The sequence below is a fragment of the Strix aluco genome, chromosome 5, assembly GCF_031877795.1.
Source record: "Strix aluco isolate bStrAlu1 chromosome 5, bStrAlu1.hap1, whole genome shotgun sequence".
Taxonomy (NCBI): Eukaryota; Metazoa; Chordata; class Aves; order Strigiformes; family Strigidae; genus Strix; species Strix aluco.
Window position 1 is genome coordinate 84171785 of NC_133935.1, and position 6016 is coordinate 84177800.

Sequence of the window (6016 nt, forward strand, 5' to 3'; positions counted from 1 at the left end):
TTTTCCCCCTCCCATTAGGCAAGTAGAGACGGGGAGGCTGCGCGGGGGGCTGAGGGCGGGGGGGGGGGGGAAGGCTCCCGGGCCGCGGAGGGGCCGCGGGAGGGACCCCCGGGCGCCCCGACCCCGCCGCCCCCCCCCGCGGGGCTCCGCGCCCGCAGCACCGCCCGCGGGGCCGCCGCAGCCAATGGGGGGCGAGCAGGAGCCGGGGCGCCGGCCGCGGGAGGCGCTGATTGGCTGCTCGCCCGCGTCCCGCCGGCCGGCCCGGCCGCTGCCTTGAGCCAGGGCATCCCCTAGCGGCCCCGCCGGCACCGCCGCGCGGAGCGGAGCGGAACGGGCGGAGCGGGGCGGAACGGGGGCGGCCAGGGCAGGGCAGGGCAGGGCAGGGCAAGGCCTCCCCCCGCCCGCCGGTCCGGCAGGGGGGCAACGGCGGGACCGGGGGTCGGGGGCGGGGGGAGAAGGAGAGGGGCAGAGGGAGAGAGAAGAGGGAAAAGGGAGGAAAGGGAGGAAAAGAGGGAGAAGAAAAGGGACAAGAAAAGGGAGGAAAAAAGGGAGGAAAAATGAAGGAAAAAAGGGAGAAGAAAGGGAGAACAAAGGGGAGAAAAGGGAGGGGAAAGGGAGAAGAGGGAGAAAAAAAGGGAGAAGAGTTAGGAAAAAAGGGAGAAGAGGGGAGAAGAAGAGGGAGAAGAGGGGGAGAAAGACACAAGACGTGGAGAAAAAGGAAAGACAGCAGAAAGACAGGGAAAAAAAAGAAAATTAATAAGAAAATAAAACAACGAAGAAAAGAGGAAAAATAAATAAGAAAAGGGGGGGAAAGAAGAAGAATAGAGGGGGGAAAGAAAAGAAAGAAAAGAAAAGAAAAGAAAAGAAAAGAAAAGAAAAGAAAAGAAAAAGAAAAGGAAAAGAAAAGAAAAGAAAAGAAAAGAAAAGAAAAGAAAAGAAAAGAAAAGAAAAGAAAAGAAAAGAAAAGAAAAGAAAAGAAAAGAAAAGAAAAGAAAAGAAAAGAAAAGAAAAGAAAGAGAAAATTAAAAAAAAAACCAACCCTAGGAAAAAGTCACTTACAGGGTGCCGCTGCGCGCTGTCTCTCCGCACGCCGGCAAGAGCGCGTCTACCCGGGTGCGAGGGGCAGCGCCTCTCAGGAGTTTTTATACAGGGGGGTCTAATTAAAAACTGGGGCTCCGCAGCGGCCCCCGCGCCGTTGCCGTTGCCCCGCCGGTGCCGCCGGGGCGGTCTCCGGGGCCAGCGCCGATCCCCGCGGCGGCAGCGCCGGGCTGGGCTCACCCCGCAGCCGCGAAATGCCTCCGCGGCCCATCCGCTCCGCTCCTCGACGGGCGGAGCAGCCGAACCTCCAGACGGGTCCTTGCGCCCATCTTAAACTCGGTTTAAGCCCCCGGTGCGGCCCATCCGCCGTTGGGCGTGGGGACAGGGAAGCGCCGCTGAGGTTTTTCATGCTTCTCGGTGGGGATGCACATCTCTCTATATATATTTTATTTTTTATTTTTTAAAAAGCCCTCTGGGCAGGTATAAAAGCCGGGGAACCAGCCGTGCGTTGGGGTCGGGGTGGGGTGGGGAGGGGGGACACGACACGACACACACCAGGGAGACGTGCCCGATTGGGAGCGCCGAGGTGGACAGGCCGGGATGGGGGTGGCAGGTCCCGCCACCCCCCACCCCCCCCCCCCTCCGGGACTGACCGGGGGGGGCAGCGGCGGGGCCGGGCTCGGCGCTGCCCCTCGCTGTCCAGCCTCGCCGACGCCGCCGGGGCCGAGCCCCGCCGCCCGGGGGGAGCCGGGCACCGCTCCCAGCAGCCCATTAGGAGGACGGGGGAAAGGGGCGGGGGGGTGCCGGGGAGGAGGGGGGGATGCTCATGGCCCTCCCCGAGCCGGGGGCTTTGACTCGCTCCGGGAAAGCTCGTGTTCCCTCTCCGCCCCCCCCCCCCCCCCCTCCCCGAGTTAGACAGGAGCCGTTTTGCCTGAAGCTTGTTTTTTTTGCAGGATGCCCCCCCACCGCCTTTCCCTACCCCACTTACTGGGGTGCATTGGGGGCAAAAGGGGGGGGGGGGGTGTTAGGGAATAGCACGATGTCGTGCCGGGATACCCCTTCGGCTTCCTCCGCCCCGGGGGCCCCACGACCACTCCCCAGGACGTCCCAGCGATAAGGGGGTGCGGCGGGGTGCCCCAGCACCCGGGGGGTCACTTGCCCACCCCTCCTCCTCGGGGGGGGGGGGCGATTTCTTTGAGAGGAGGAGGTCAATAAAGAGGGGAGCATCGTTTACAAAGCATTTATTTACAGGCAAGAGCACAAACTTTCCAGGCTCCCCCCCCCCGCGCCCCAGTTTTAAGCGTTTTATGGACGTGAGGGCAAACTGTCTCCCCGGAATTTGCCCCTTGCTCCCCAAATATCCCCATGTCTCAAGCAGACCCTGCGGGCGAGGGTGGTCTTCAGCACTTGGGAAAAGTCACTTTTAAAAATAAATCTCTTTTAACATCGGGGGGGGGGGGGGGGGGGCGGGTCTTAGTGCCGAGCTGGGATCTTTGGGCAGGTGAGCTGAGATTCCCAACGCACACACACACACACACACAGACCCAGTTACAGCTCTGGGACCTACAGCCGTGGGATCACAGGAGGGGAATTTCCATCTAGAGGTCACCAAATTGCTAAGCCATCGAGAAAAAAGTGCCTTTCCCCCTTTCCTTCAGCTGTTTGGAGGGCACGGAATGTTTAATGTAAAATCGAGTGAATAAAGTAAAAAAAATAAAATAAAATAAAATAAAATAAAATAAAATAAAATAAAATAAAATAAAATAAAATAAAATAAAATAAAATAAAATAAAATAAAATAAAATAAAATAAAATAAAATAAAATAAAATAAAATAATAAAATTAATTAAAATAACTAAAATAAATCAATAGCTACACTAGGACTGATAAGTGGGGTGGGGGGAGAAGTGGGAACAGCCCTGAAGGCCCCGTCCTGTCCCGACGTGGGGGGGACAGGGGGTGGCACGGCGGGCCCTTGCGCGCCGCCTGCCCCTCGCAGCCACAGCCCCGGTTCCGGGGGTAAGACACCCGCTTTCAAATTTAATTTTCTCAGCCTTTCCCTCATTCTCACCCCAGCCGCGATCTTCCCCTTCCCAGCCGGGAGGAAAACCGCGGTGGGGAATGCAAAAACACCCCCCTTCAAAAAAAAAAAAAAAAAGAAAAAAGAAAGGGGGGGGGGGGGGGGGAGTCAAACCCATCACTTTTCCCCTCTCCTCGGATCAATCTGTGATCCCCGGGGGTTTTGAGAGGAGCGCTGGCCTTGACCATCCTTTTCCCAGGCTGTGGCTGCAGATCCATCACCTCGCCCCCCGCCCCCCCGGCAGCCCCCAGCAGGGTTTCCAGTGACAGCTCGGCGTTAATAGGAGCCCATTGTTGGAGCAATTAGCCCCAAGCTCGCCACCAGTCGTCAGATAAGGCTCGGGGGCTCGGGGGTTAATTCTGCCGGGGGGGGGTGGTGGCTGCGGGTGCGGGGCTCCAGCATCCTGCCTAGCTAGGGGAGGGATGATGGGGGGGGCGGAAAAATGGGGCTAGGTCTAGCGCTAAAAGGTCAGGGGAAACGCTTTTGACAAAAGTCACAGAAAGTCGGAAAAGGGGATAAATTTTTAAAGAAATAAATAAAAAAAGCCCCAATACAACCTCGGGGAGATGGGGCGGTTACCCATCCTACCCCTCCCCTAAAAATGAGCAGTCAAAGGGCACTAAAACTGCCGCCTCCCCCCCCCCCTTTTTTTTTTTTTTTTCTCCACGACTCCCTATTAAAATAGATATAGGGGAGGTTTTTCCTGCTGCCGGGACCCGGGGCCACCCGCTGCCTCCGTCCCCACCGGTGCCCACCGCTGCGACTGGCACCTCGGGGCGGGGACAGGCAGCAAAAGCCCCCCCCCCTCCTCCCCCCCCCCTCCTTTAGCCCCCTTTTAGACGACAATTGACTGAAAGCGGATTAAGTTACGTTTGCCGGGCTGGGGTTTTTTTACAGGGTACCAGAATAGTACAGGTAAAGCTGTACAAACAGCCGGGAGCGACGAATCGGAGGGTTATGGAGAGGACACGGCCCAGGGCAGAGCTCGGAAGATTTTTTTTTTTTTTAATTTTTTTTTTTTTTTTTTTTTGCCTGTGTACAGCAACTTGCTCTCTTGCCGAGGTTTGGAGCGGCGTTGCCATCTCCCTGGCTGGGCCGGGGGGTGTGTGTGTTGGGGGGGGGGGGGGGGTGTACAGAGCGCTCAGCCCTTCCCGCCGACCGGTACAGCCCCTCCCGGGGCACGGTGCCTGCCAGCCCCCGGGGACGGCCCCGGCGTGAGGATGGCTGGGCCCTGGTAACGCTGCTGAGATAATCTCGTGTTAAACAAAGGCGGAGAGAAGAAGGAATATTTTGGTTTCCTTTTTTTTTTTTTTCCCCCCCCCCTCTTCGTGAATCAGGCAGGAATTATGATCTGTTTCCCCAAGGCCACACACCCCCCCCTTTATCAATAAAACGATAATCAGCATCCCTCCAACTAGGGTCTAGCAAAATAATAATAATAATAATAATAATTCCAAGAGAAAGAGAGTCGGAGGCACTAGACTGGCATTTCTGAGTCTCCCCTTTCTCATCCCATGTGAGCCTTCCCTTCAGCTTCGAAACCAGCCACATGGGTGTTTTTTTCTTTTTTACTCTTTTTTTTTTTAAAAATATATACACGTATAATTCCGTTTTCTTCTAATAATTCATTCATCTCTCCTTCGCGAAGATCGGGAGGAAACACGAACATACGCACACAAAGAAGTGCCGAGCCATGTAAATTCAGAGAGAACAAATCAACGTCTGATTACACCGGGTCCAATTTTTTCTCCCTTCGTGCAACACCCCCCCTGCCCAGACACACACAGGGTTTTTTTCGGCGTAAATGATGCTATTTGATGGGGGGGGGGGGGGGGGAGCGAGGGGGAAAACCCTGTTCTGCCGAGGAAAAGAAATTCGAAGAATTAAAATTGGGAGGAGAAAAACTGGGACTTTTCATTCCCCTCCTCTCCCCCCCCCCCCCCCCCTCTTTGAAGCTGAGAGGAGGGCGACTGCCCCGGGACACTGCAGGAGTAAAAAAAAAAAAAAAAGTCTGAGAAAGATCAAAAACCGGCTCCGCAAGTCCCAGAGGCGACCTCTCCCCCCGACACATTCCCCAAACTGCGTGGCAGAGACGCGGAGAGGAGCCGGGCAAGGGGGAGAAGAGGGGGGGGACCGTGTCACCCTGTCACCCCCGCTGCCGGTGCCCCGTCCTGCTCCGGGATGGGAGGCAGAGTCCAGCTCCCTTCCCTCCTTCCTTCCTCCCCTCCGCAGCACAGCCCCGGTTTCAAGCTCAACCCGGTAAGTCCCTTTCCCCTCCACCTTTTTCTCAGACACCAAAGAGGTGGCCTGAAAAGGGGTTCTCCTTCTCCCTTTTATTTTTTTCTCCTTTTTTCCTCCCTTTCCAAGCCGAGCGGAGATACTCCCCGACCCGCCACGGCACCGGGCATCGCTCCCGCCCGCACGGCGCTGGGGTAGAGACGCTCGGGCACGGCGCCGGAGAAGCTTCTACCCCATAAATTAAAAATTAAGAGGAAAAAAACCCTCTAGAAATCCGCCTGAACAGCCACCCCAAATTAAAGTGAGGTTAAGGAAATGCGCAGTGAAAAAAAAGGGGAAAAAAAAGGGTGGGGGGAGAGGGAGTCGTTTTATTTCGGGTTTCTCAGCTTTGCTTTATCGCCCAGGACTGCTTTGAGCGATGGATTTGAAGGCGGATTGAAGCGAAGGAAAAGCATCTTGCGGGCTTTAAACCCGAGCAGCGCCGTTTCCCTCGCACCCCACGGAGAAGGTGAAGCTGCCGGAGGGTTTAATGACTTTTTTTTTTTTTTTTTTTTCCCTTTTCAAAAGCAGAAATCACCCCGGGACTTAGATAAAGCAGAAAACCCAAATCGCCCGGCGGTTGGCGTGAGAAGAGGCGGCAGAGTTACCACCAGCTCCTTG